The following is a 13,539-nucleotide window of genomic DNA, read 5'->3' on the forward strand; positions in this document are numbered from 1 at the left end:
GGAGCCTGCATTCACTATATCTGGTCTCCCACAGTACACAGAACATGTAAATGCAATTATTTTAGTAAATATAAACTGCTAAATACCTTTTCTCATCAACAGTTAGAGCAGTTTTGCGACTTCAGCAGAGCACTGGTTAAAGCTTGTAGGAGGAGTCTTCTCTCTGGACAGTGCGGATTGGCCCTGTGCTGATCACATGCACTCTCCCAAGAAATAAAAAAAACCTCTCTAGCAATACACACCAAACTGAGCATGTGCATATGACTACGGATTCAGTCTGTATCAGGTGGTCATTTCAACAAGAGGAGGGACGGAGAAGAAAGGATCAGCCTTTTTACACAATGCAGAGGATTAACCCCTTGGGTTCCACAGTGAGTATAACAAATATGCTTTTACTGTTGTGGGTTTAGTAACACTTTAAAGCTATACTTGCAGGTCACAGCATCCTTCCATAGGTCAGACCGTCTATTCATCCTTTTCCATAGGAAGAGTAAAGGAGACTGGGCATCTCCCAGATCAATCATGGCCTGGATCATCCAGGCCATTAAAATGGCCTACAGAGCTAAGGGCTTAGCGCCTCCGGAGGCGGTGACTGCACACTCAACCATAAGTGTGGCTACGTCCTGGGTGGCTTCCTAGCATGTGGCCCTGAGATGATCTACAGAGCTGCCTCATGGTCCTCAATCAACACTTTTGTGGCTCATTACTTTGTAGAGCTTGCTTCTTTATCCTCTGTTAATTTTGGTTTGAAAGTCCTGTCGGTTGATGGGGCAAATTAAAGTTTTTGAGTAACTGCCCACCTGTGTGTGTATAACTAGTTATTTCCCATATGTATCCTGCCATGAAGTCTGTCAGGACAACGGAAAATTTCCTATCAAATACTTACTGTAATTTTCCTTTCCTGATGAACTCCATGGCAGCAGGAATATCCTCCCAATGCTATGAGTAGGCTAGTTATGGAACACGGCCTCTGGTGAGCAGCAAAGATTTATGGGAGTGGGGTCCTATAGGAAAGGATAGGGTGGAACTAACCCATATGTATGCTGCCATGGAGTCCATAAAGAAAGGAAAATTAAGGTAAGTATTTGATAGGAAATGTTCTTTTTTTAAGCAACAGACAGCATGGAGTCATGAGACAGAAGTTGTCAAACAAATCTGATTTCATTTTATGAGGTGAGAAAAATCTTGGACAGAGGTATGGTGGTGGATGTGGTATACTTGGACAGAGGGGTGGCGGTGGACATGGTATACTTGGACAGAGGGGTGGCTGTGGATGTGGTATACTTGGACAGAGGGGTGGTGGTGGACGTGCTATGCTTGGACAGAGGGGTGGCTGTGGACATGGTATACTTGAACAGAGGGGTGGCGGTGGATGTGGTATACTTGGACAGAGGGGCAGTTGTGGACGTGGTATACTTGGATTTTGCAAAAGCGTATGACACAGTTCCCCGCACACGGCTAATGTGTAAGGTAAAGTCTACAGGCTTGGAAAAATCTATTAGAGATCCGGGTAAGACCAGAGAGGTGTGGACTGACACAGGGAAGTAGCAGGCTTCAAGAACACTGGCGTAGTCAGGGCTGGAGAGGTGGAATGGTCAGGCAGGCCGTTAGGTACTGTCAGGCACCGCCACGGCGGGATCTCTAGTGACCCACAGAACAGGATTCCCCAGGGCGCGGAGTCTAAGCCCCAGTCTGCCTTTTCACCAGAGCCCCTGATGGTGGGGATGGACTTGGCGCAGGACTAAGACCAGGTCGCGGCCCCTGAGTGCACCCAACTGTGGTAGAGGGGTCCGCCGAGGGTATGTACCGGGGGAAAGCCTGATGTGAAGGGGCTGGCAGGTTTGGACAGTAGTGACTGGATCCTTGCGGGATGGATGGATCGTCTGGGTAGCGTCAGGCATAGTCAGGCAGGCCAGGTCAGCAACGTGTGGGCAGTGAGGTACCAGAGGAGCAGGCAGAGAATAGTCAGGGTCACAAGCCGGGTTCAGTAACTCATGGGCAGCGTGGTACAGAGGATCAGGCAGAAGGATGGTCAGGTAAGCCAGTGGTTCAACAGGAGATGGTCAGAAGAGGTCAGGATCAAAGCAGGGTCAGCAACTAGGCAGATAGGCAGGAACACAGGATACCAGGTACAGGGGCTCATGGGAAACATACACCCAGGCACTGATTACAGGCCTGGTCATTCCTTAAATACACCTCCTGCAATCAGCCCCAGGTGTTGGCTGACTGCAGGAGTGAGCTTCTGGCTGCTGAGAGCACCTGCTGGTCAGCCCTGGTACTGCAGCCCACACAGCAGGGGAGTCCCACCACCAGTGCTGAGTCCATTCCTGACAAAATCTGTATGTAAATGGAAAGAAAACTGCTAAAGATTGTATTCAGAGAGTAGTGGTTAATGATTCATACTCTGAATGGTCTAGGGTTGTTAGCGGTGTACCTCAAGGTTCAGTGTTATTAGTGGGGTACCCCAAGGTTCAGTGTTATTAGTGGTGTACCTCAAGGTTCAGTGATATTAGTGGGGTACCCCAAGGTTCAGTGATATTAGTGGGGTACCTTAAGGTTTAGTGTTGGGACACCTACTTTTTAATATATTTATAAACAATATCGGGTCTGAGATTATAAATCCCATTTCAGTCTTTGCAGATGACACCAAGCTGTGCCGGGGAATAACGTCCTTACAGGATGTCTCCAACTTACAAGCCGACCTCAATGCTCTGTGTAATCGGGGGACTATGGGGCCAATGAGGTTTAATGTTGATAAATGTAAGGTTCTGCACTTTGGGGCTAAGAATATGCATGCATCATACATACCGGGGGGGGGGGTTAAAACTGGGGGAATCAATGGTGGAGAAGCATGAGGGGGGTCAATAGTGGAGAAGGATCTGAGGGGGTCAATGGTGAAGGATCTGGGGGAATCAATGGTGGAGAAGGATCTGGGGGTGTCAATGGTGAAGGATCTGGGGGGTCAATGGTGAAGGATCTGGGGGAATCAATGGTGGAGAAGGATCTGGGGGTTCTGGTAGATCACAAGCTTAATAATGGCAGCAATGCCAAGCTGCAGGTTTTAAAGCGAGCAAAATCCTCTCTTGTATTAGGAGAGGTATAGACTCCAGAGAGAGAGAGATATCACCCCCCCCCCCGGTAAAAATCACTACTAATACCTCATCTGGAATATGCAGTTTAGTTTTTGGCACCAATTCACAAAAAGAACATTGGGGAACTGGAGAAAGTACTGAGAAAAGCAACTAAACTGATATGAGGCATGGAGGAGATCAGCTATGAGGAAAGATTAGAGGAACTGAATTTATTCTCTCTTGAGAAGAGGAGATTAAGGGGGGATATGATCTCCATGTATAATACATAAGGGGGGATATGATCTCCATGTATAATACATAAGGGGGGATATGATCTCCATGTATAATACATAAGGGGGGATATGATCACCATGTATAATACATAAGGGGGATATGATCTCCATGTATAATACATAAGGGGGGGATATGATCTCCATGTATAATACATAAGGGGGATATGATCTCCATGTATAATACATAAGGGGGATATGATCTCCATGTATAATACATAAGGGGGGATATGATCTCCGTGTATAATACATAAGGGGGGGTATGATCACCATGTATAACACATAAGGGGGGGATATGATCTCCATGTATAATACATAAGGGGGATATGATCTCCATGTATAATACATAAGGGGGGATATGATCTCCATGTATAATACATAAGGGGGGATATGATCTCCATGTATAATACATAAGGGGGATATGATCTCCATGTATAATACATAAGGGGGGATATGATCTCCATGTATAATACATAAGGGGGATATGATCTCCATGTATAATGCATAAGGTATCCCAGTCCTGGTAAGTGGCCTTCAGACTCAACTGAAGTGACCTTCAACAACAAGTCACCATGTTCTCTTACCTCTAGGTCATCTTTTTTAGAGATTTTAGGGAAGTTTTCCAGTTTCTTCAATAGAGTGTTCTCAATAGCTTCAGAGCTGCCTTAACAGTCTTCTAATCTCTGCCACTTTTTAACCCCAGAGACTGGATCATGAATATGTAGAGTCCTGATTCTCTTGGCCTGTCGAGATGGTCTGAGCCACTTTGTTAGCAGATCTAGCTCCTCTCTAGCAGTAAGATTGAGATCACTGGTGATGCCTTGGGAAGATGTCTTTAATGCCCAATAGTTCTCGGGGTATTCATAAAAGGTTAGTAGCCATGTGTTGACTAATTCTAGTAAGGTACTCAGCTAGATCAGTTGTCTCTGAAGATCCTAAAGGGCAATTTCTGAAGGACAACACATGATAACCCAGGTCATGTGATGGATGCTGAGAGTTAACATCATCATTGCTTGTTTGAACGTGTATCCTTGGTGCTTGGACATTTTTGGAGTTAGTGTGGAAAGTTGTCGCAGTTAAGAAATATCTGGAGAGGGCTGTCGTTATGTCAAGTCAGGAAACTGTGGAATTGTGCTGGAGATAGGCTTGCTAGAAGCATACTCTGTCTTAACTTGGTCTGGAGCACGGTACGATAAGCATGGTTCTCCACATATTCCTGAGTCCTTTGTACCGAGTTGTGAGTTGCTATTTCCGCACAGTCCTGGAGTGGATCTCCTTCTAAACGAACTGCAGATTCTCGTTCTTCATACAACCTTCTATGTTGGTATGTTTGTTAGGTCTGGTTAGTGATCTCCTGCCCACTGTAGCTGAACGTAACCTGATTAGCCTATTATTGTTCTACGCTAGAAAGGCCATCACTCTGAACTGGAGAAAACCTGCTCCCCCATCTATTATGTCATGGAAGCGGATAATTAATGCAAATTTACCACTTTATAAGGATACTTGTATGCACAGAGGATGCCCCAAACAATATGATAGAGTATGGTCCAAATGGCTGGGCAAGCCCGCCACTGCCTCTTACATGCCATAACCTGAGTAATATTGTATTTTCATGCTATCTCTGTATTTTCTACTGATCCTTGAGACAAGCTATTGGTTATAATGTGCACTAGTATGGGACACTTAATATTTACACATTTATCTCTTAGTAGGTAGCGACCACCATGTGGGCGTCTCGGAGTTTCTTTTGATGCAGCCTTGTTGTAATTCTTGGATGTGTGATTGACCTTTTCCACCCCTGCGAGGGTAGGACACATGTGAACCAATGTTTTATGTTCTTGGAATATGTTCTTTATGTGTTAAAAAGTTAATAAAAAGATATTTAAAACAATAAAAACTAACCCCAGATTCATGAACCACAGCTTCTGCTGATGTTACTACCCTCTGAGTCTGCAGGACACTTACTAGCTTCTAGCTCTGCTTTCTGCCTCATCAAGTTGGCTTCTTTTTGAGCGTATAAGACCTCTGCTATCGCTACTTCCACCTTTGCTCTAAGAACTGAATGCAGAACTGAACGATGATCTGCTGGAGTCAGACATGTGAGGCCTGGTCTTTGGATTTTGATGAAAAATGTACACACGCTGTAGCAGTGCGGTATCCTGCCATGGTGAAAATCAAGGTTACAACCCAGGATTCTCAACCATACTGGTTGAGGGGCTCCAGGCAGTTCTCTTAATGCAGAGGAAATTGGTTTGTCAGTTTTCTCTTTGGTTTGTAAAGCCCGTTTTGGGATCTGTGGCCTGGAGATTTCTAAGTGATTTGGGAGGGATGAAATTTCCAATCCTGGGACCATGTACTATGAACATCCAGCACACTTGATTACACAGGTGGGTGCAGGCCTTTTTGTAGAGGCCTAACCAGGGTTCTGGGCTCCACCCTGGCAGACAGGTGGTCATTGCCCAGGAGTCAGGAGAGCTCCACCTAGGAGAGGTGGAAGCCAGAGCAGCAAGGGGCTGCTAGCTGTGTGCAAACAGCCATTTAGGAAGGAGTCTGTAGGAGACAGTTGTGAGCCTAAAGTGGAAGGCCGGAGCGGCAGAAATCTATGTACAAGCCAGGAGGCTGAATATTTGTTTAACCTGTGTTGATGGTGGATACCCCTGTGTGGGAAACATGTTATGGAACTTTCCTTTAAATAAAATTGGGCAAAAAAAACCCTTAAAAACATAAGTTAGCGAGTGGCTGTGTGCTGTAAAGCTCTACATTTGATGCAAGTTCCCACAACTCCTACCTGGATCCATGATACAGTATATGAATTATAGCGGAGTACTGTCCAAAGTACAATTTTCATGTGGATTCTTTTACTTTCAAATGAAGCTCCATCATCTAAATCTGTTGTATGTATGTTTTTGTACTATGCTGTCCCACAACTTAACCTCCTCAGCGGTTTTCCCGAGTGTAGCTCGGGGTAAAATTTCTATACCAAGAGCGGTAACCCCGAGCTACACTCGGGCTTACCATGCGGCGTTGCTCAGGGATTCCCTGCAGCACTTACCTTGTCCTTCGCTCCCGCGATGTGCCCCCTGCAGCGTCCCTGGCCATCTCCTCTGGCCGATGCCGGCATCCGGCTCCTGTGTTCCGGTCCCTGTGACGTCGGGACGTACGGGCGCCGAAACCGGCGGGAAATTTGAAATTTTTTTAAAATGTCATTTTTGCTGTTTCAATGCATTTCACATATATTTTGTCCCTACTGCTTTGTCCTGTGTCCTGCCTGCATTTTGAATGTTCTTTCTGCCTGGAAACTGGCGTCCAAAAAGCGTCCCTTTACGACAAAAGCGGTTTTAGAGCAGCGATAGTAAATCAGAACCACTTGCAGAATTGAGTGATAATGATTCGTGGGGGAAATTCCTCATCAGACACTGAAAACGATTTTGCGACTTTGCTCAGCGATGTGCGAATGTGCCTCTGTATTTCACATTTCAGTGTTTTTGGTTTGATTACATTATTGAATTAAATTTATTATTATTATATTATTATTTTTTATGATTATTTATTACATTATAATTTATGATTTTGTGTTTTAAATTTTATCATATCCGGAATGTTTAATAGACTCTTGTTCGTACAGATTTCAGTGAGTTATTCCTAAAAATTACAGCCTACAATAAAAAACGACATATTTCCATGCAAAAAATTGGTACCGCTTTCAGCACAAAAAAATCGGAAAGAATCCTACCGCCGAGGAGGTTAATGGTTAAACTGGATGGACTTTTGTCTTTTTTCAGCCAGACTAACTATGTAACTAACTCTTACCTGACAGCCAGCTAACAAAAGTGACAGAAGCCGCATTGTGTTTCATTCCAAAACTGAATTTACTTCTGTGAACAGTTCTGTAAAACTGCAATACAATCACATACACTGAGGTTACAATATGCTTTAAACACGTCTCGTACAAAATGCATACAATGAACACATTTCTTTTGCAGGCAGCCTACCTTAAAATTCCACAGCAAATACATAGCCGTGTAATCCAAATAAACTACAAACTTTAACAAACAATACATAGACTAACAAGAATATGTGTATCAGAAGGAGAAATAGGAGGTGAGGACAGTTCACTGGTCTGCTTCTGAAAGCGAAGATGGCTCTGAAGTGATGTGAGGGTGAAACTTTATTAACAAATACAAAACACTTCCTGTTTCTCTTCTGAAAAAAAAAATAGGCTGCAGTTGCAGCGAACAACTAATAGATGGCTCCCTAATCACACAACCACATTGTATAGACAGTGCAGGGGGGCTATTGGTCCCTAATGTAAAAGCTATAAAGAAAAGTAAAACAAATGAAAACATCTACGTTGCACCAAAGCACTGAATACTCTGTCCCAAAGTCCCCCTTACATACAAACAAACATTTTGTGGGTGCCTACATACAAGATCATGACTTGCACAACACATATTACATAACACCATGCATGCAAGAGTGAGAGCAATAATCCTACATCTATTATTCAGGGTTCAATATAAACAGAGGACCTGGAAAGGCTTCTACGCCTGGAACAGAGGACCCGGAAAGGCTTCTACGCCTGGAACAGAGGGCCTGGAAAGGCTTCTACGCCTGGAACAGAGGACCTGGAAAGGCTTCTACGCCTGAAACAGAGGACCTGGAAAGGCTTCTACGCCTGAAACAGAGGACCCGGAAAGGCTTCTACGCCTGGAACAGAGGACCCGGAAAGGCTTCTACGCCTGGAACAGAGGACCCGGAAAGGCTTCTACGCCTGAAACAGAGGACCCGGAAAGGCTTCTACGCCTGAAACAGAGGACCCGGAAAGGCTTCTACGCCTGAAACAGAGGACCCGGAAAGGCTTCTACGCCTGAAACAGAGGACCCGGAAAGGCTTCTACGCCGGGAACAGAGGACCCGGAAAGGCTTCTACGCCTGAAACAGAGGACCCGGAAAGGCTTCTACGCCTGAAACAGAGGACCCGGAAAGGCTTCTACGCCTGGAACAGAGGACCTGGAAAGGCTTCTACGCCTGGAACAGAGGGCCTGGAAAGGCTTCTACGCCTGGAACAGAGGACCTGGAAAGGCTTCTACGCCTGAAACAGAGGGCCTGGAAAGGCTTCTACGCCTGAAACAGAGGACCCGGAAAGGCTTCTACGCCTGAAACAGAGGACCCGGAAAGGCTTCTACGCCTGGAACAGAGGACCCGGAAAGGCTTCTACGCCTGAAACAGAGGACCCGGAAAGGCTTCTACGCCTGAAACAGAGGACCCGGAAAGGCTTCTACGCCTGAAACAGAGGACCCGGAAAGGCTTCTACGCCGGGAACAGAGGACCCGGAAAGGCTTCTACGCCTGAAACAGAGGACCCGGAAAGGCTTCTACGCCTGAAACAGAGGACCCGGAAAGGCTTCTACGCCTGGAACAGAGGACCTGGAAAGGCTTCTACGCCTGGAACAGAGGGCCTGGAAAGGCTTCTACGCCTGGAACAGAGGACCTGGAAAGGCTTCTACGCCTGAAACAGAGGGCCTGGAAAGGCTTCTACGCCTGAAAGAGAGGACCCGGAAAGGCTTCTACGCCTGAAACAGAGGACCCGGAAAGGCTTCTACGCCTGAAACAGAGGACCTGGAAAGGCTTCTACGCCTGGAACAGAGGACCTGGAAAGGCTTCTACGCCTGAAACAGAGGACCCGGAAAGGCTTCTACGCCTGAAACAGAGGACCCGGAAAGGCTTCTACGCCTGGAACAGAGGACCTGGAAAGGCTTCTACGCCTGAAACAGAGGACCCGGAAAGGCTTCTGTGCCTGGAACAGAGGACCTGGAAAGGCTTCTGCTCCTGAAACAGAGGACCCGGAAAGGCTTCTACGCCTGAAAGAGAGGACCTGGAAAGGCTTCTGCGCCTGAAAGAGAGGACCTGGAAAGGCTTCTACACCTGGAAGAGAGGACCTGGAAAGGCTTCTACACCTGGAACAGAGGACCTGGAAAGGCTTCTACACCTGGAAGAGAGGACCTGGAAAGGCTTCTACACCTGGAACAGAGGACCTGGAAAGGCTTCTACACCTGGAACAGAGGACCTGGAAAGGCTTCTACACCTGGAACAGAGGACCTGGAAAGGCTTCTACACCTGGAAGAGAGGACCTGGAAAGGCTTCTACACCTGGAACAGAGGACCTGGAAAGGCTTCTACACCTGGAAGAGAGGACCTGGAAAGGCTTCTACACCTGGAACAGAGGACCTGGAAAGGCTTCTACAGTGTCACCTATGGGCCATTATAGAGTGCAGAGGTTTGTCATTTTATCAACACACACAATTACCAGCACTGGACACGTTGGGTATGTATTACTCAGCACAACCTCAGCAGCTATATTTTACAAAACAAATGGGTCAAATATTGCATTTCCGCTCTAATATGACAATCAATAAATGATAAAGCATTGTGATAATATCATGCAACAGAAAAGAATGGAACTACCACGGTTTTATTCTCCAGGGCCCCAGCTTTCAGAAAATATATGTTTGGGGGTTTTAACTAATCTTCAGGCCCAAAATCTGCAAAGAAAGGGTCAATGTGAGCTAGAAGGAATCACTTTGCTGTAGTTGCACTGTAAACATTAGAGCCCCCCCTAGCTGCATCCTGGTAATTACATTGCTGGGAAGTCTATTCATTTAGCTGCCTACTTCCCATCTTTATATAAATGTCTCCTGACATTTAGGGGTCTGTTCATGTAAAGCTGCGTAGCAATTTACCCAGTGAATGTGCATGTACATTCTTTCACAGTCAATGAGGGTATTAAAGGAAAAAGACTGCTGGACTGGTTGTAAGATTTCCAGTGATTTAACCATTTCCCGACTGCCCTATAGCAGAAATATTGCTACAGGGTGGCATGGGTGAGCAAAATCACGTATATATATGTGATTTTGCATTTCTGGTAGGGGCACGCGCCCTACCAGCACCGTCATTAGCGGATGCGGCTGTCAATCACCGGGTCCTAGCCGGTGATTACTCACTGGTGCCCAGTGAATGCTGAGTATCTCCAACGGGGGAGGAGAACTGTTTGTAAACAAAACAGTTCTCCCTGTCAGCTCGTGCACACTGCTTTGGTTGGATGAGCACATCACAGCCAAACAAAGCAGTGTGATTACAGTGAAGCACGCAGACACAGCTTATAGAAAAACAGCACACAGTTAACCCTTTGATCACCCCTCATGTTAACCCCTTCCGGCCCAGTGCCATTAGTACAGTGTCAGTGCCTTTTTTTTTTTAGCACTGATCACTGTTTTGGTGTCACTGGGGCTATCAGTGACACCAAGTCAGTTCCCCTCCGGTGTCAGAATGTCCGCCGCAGTCCCACTAAAAGTCACTGCCTGGTAATTACCCGCTGGCGCTCGGTGATTACCAAGCATCTCCAACAGGGCGGAAGACTATATTGTTTGCAAACATTCTTCCTCCCTGTCGGCTCGGGCACACTGCACAGTACAGTGAAGCACACACCGCCCTCCCGCTAGTAAAACACTCCCTACACATAGTTAACCCTTTGATAGCCCCTTATGTTAACCCCTTCCTGCCCAGTGCCATTAGTACAGTGTCAGTGCTTTTTTTCAACACTGATCACTGTATTGGTCTCATTGGGAATGTCAGTGACACCAAGTCAGTCCCCCCCAGTGTCAGAATGCCCATCGCAGTCCTGCTAAAAGTCGCTGATCACCGCCATTATTAGTAGAAAAAAAAATCCTATTATCTATACCGCAATTAGTAAATGCTATAACTTTCACGTAAACCAATTAATTTACACGTATTGTGATTTGTTATAGCAAAGACACGGAGCAAAATACATTTTGGCCTAAATTCATGACAAAATTTGATTTTTACATTTTTTTTACTGGACATGTTTAAAGCAGAGCTCCACCCAAAATGGGAAGACCCTCTTTAAGAACTGCTCCCCATTAAGAATTGGCACTTTTGGGGGGTGGGGGGGGAACAGGTAGCAGAATTTGACAGGTACCCGCTCCCACTTCCGGTCCGATCGCCTAGGCCCTCCCTCCCTGTCTGTAGTCTTTTGGGACATGTGACAGGTCCCAGAAGACTACAGGACCATTCATGAAGTGCGGCGCTACTCGCACATGCACAGTGGGTACCCGGCTGTGAAGTCGCAAGCTGTCACAGCCGGGTGCCAACACTGAAGATGCCGGCACCTGGAATACAGGACAGCCGGTGAAACGGGCTGCAGGGGACACACCATGGGACCGAAGGACACGTAAGTGGCTGTTTTTTAAAGGTCAGCAGCCAGTTTTTTGTAGCTGCTGACTTATTTGACAGGGTGAGTGGAACTCCGCTTTAATAGCAAAATGCCCAAAATACTGTTTTTTTCTCAAAATTGTCGGTCATTTTTTTTTATAGCACAAAAAAAAAACCGCACAGGCGAACAAATCCCACCGAAAGAAAGCTCAATTTGTGGGAAAAATAGGACATAAATTTCATTTGGGTGCAGCGTTGCATGAACGCGCAATTGTCAGTTAAATAATGCAGCGCCGTAATGCAAAAAATGGCCTTATCAGGAAGGGGGGGAATCCTCTGCAGGGCGAGGGGTGAATGGATATGTTTTATAACAGAAAATACTGTTTTTTCTTCAAAATGTTCAGTCTTATTTTCATTTATATAACAGAAAATACCACCAAAGAACAGCTCTATTCGTGTGAAAAAAAAACAAATTTCATTTGGGTACATTGTTGCATGACCGAGAAATTACCAGTTAAAGTAGAGCAGTGCTGAATAGCAAAACATGCCCTGGTCATGAAGGGAGTTAAATATTCCAGAGCTTAAGTGGTTATATTAATTTCCTATGATCGCCAGCTCCATCTAGTGGCCATAATGCAGTATTTTTCCTGAAATAAGAGTGAAGTAACCTACTGCGCTCCTATCTAAGTCCCAAAAATAATATTCTAAGTAAAGAAATGGAGGTACAGCTACCAACATCTAGTGATCTATACGAGAGTAATGCAAAAATGATAAAGCGCTGGTGCCAGTAGTGAGAAATGTGAAGCGCACAATCACAAATACAATAATAATAAAATGCTTCATATATAGAGATAATATATCAACATTCCATAAGTATATAAACAATACAAGTGGAAACAAAAACATGCAAAGTGATACAACCTCTCAGGCACTGCCCTTATAAAGAGGTCAAAATCATAAAGTGAATAACCCAAAAATGATGAAAAAATACAAATCTATAAAGTGCCAACAACACTCTCACAACAGTGTGTATAATATGATCCTCTTGGGTCACAAATGTGCCACGAAAAGTCCAAATGGGACTATCGCATCTATTGTGCCCAAAATGATCCTAAATTGGATCAGGAAGTGATGGGAAGAAGGAGAAAAAAACTTTTTCAAAGAGTCCAAATGGGACTAATACATCAATAGTGCTCAAGTGCTGACACATGCACTTACTGCATACACATAGTTCCCCCAATCAACTGAAATACTCCAAACAATGGAAACCAAAAATACTATATAAAACACCTAAAATAACATGCGTGATGATAAATACAAAAAAAAAAATCACAAACGTGCACACAAAAAGATATAAAATAAAATCAACAGAAAAAACACATAAAACTGAATACGCGTTTACTTCAATACAAATAAAGTGTCCAGTGTGGAGAAAAAAAACACCATATATTCCTATAAGGTGAAAACCTCTCATGATGGTGGATGCTTAGGTGTGTCAGGTGACAGGAAGGTATCCAAAATCAGCTGCAATGCACACTCACCTCCTTGTCTCGGCCCGCACAGGGCCAAAACGCTTATAGGATCGCTACACTAGATCATCCATATGTGGAACTCCTCTGGGATCTGGTCACTCTCCTCACAATGGTCTCACCTCAAGTATAGGCTTACTGGTAGTAGACCTCCTTTCCGGGTGGATATGCAAATTGTGGCCAATTATTTCATCAGAAAACATAAATAAACACTTCCATAGTGTAATACCATTTATTTTAGAAAGAATAGAGTAAAATCCTTCACAATATGCACTCACATTTTAGTTCATCTTCCAGTTTGGCCGCCATATTGTTACACCCATGCAACTACACCTGATACGTGAGGTTTTGTATATCAATGCTGTGATCAAGATGAACTAAAATGTGAGTGCATATTGTGGAGGATTTTACTCTAATCTTTCT

The 13,539-nt window shown here is 45.0% G+C and overlaps 1 long non-coding RNA gene across 1 annotated transcript; it reads right to left on the reverse strand.

Annotated features, from left to right (window-relative positions):
- Nucleotides 1-7,206: 7,206 nt before the first annotated feature.
- LOC149460795 (uncharacterized) lies at nucleotides 7,207-12,400 on the reverse strand. Its single transcript, XR_016313032.1, has 2 exons — nucleotides 8,243-12,400; nucleotides 7,207-7,890 (listed from the first exon to the last, which is right to left on the reverse strand). It is a non-coding gene; the product is annotated as an uncharacterized LOC149460795 (long non-coding RNA).
- Nucleotides 12,401-13,539: the final 1,139 nt, after the last annotated feature.

This window comes from Staurois parvus, unplaced genomic scaffold (genome assembly GCF_062004578.1).
Source record: "Staurois parvus isolate SC_StPar_1 unplaced genomic scaffold, SC_StPar_1.0 ptg000221l, whole genome shotgun sequence".
In the NCBI taxonomy this organism is placed as follows: domain Eukaryota; kingdom Metazoa; phylum Chordata; class Amphibia; order Anura; family Ranidae; genus Staurois; species Staurois parvus.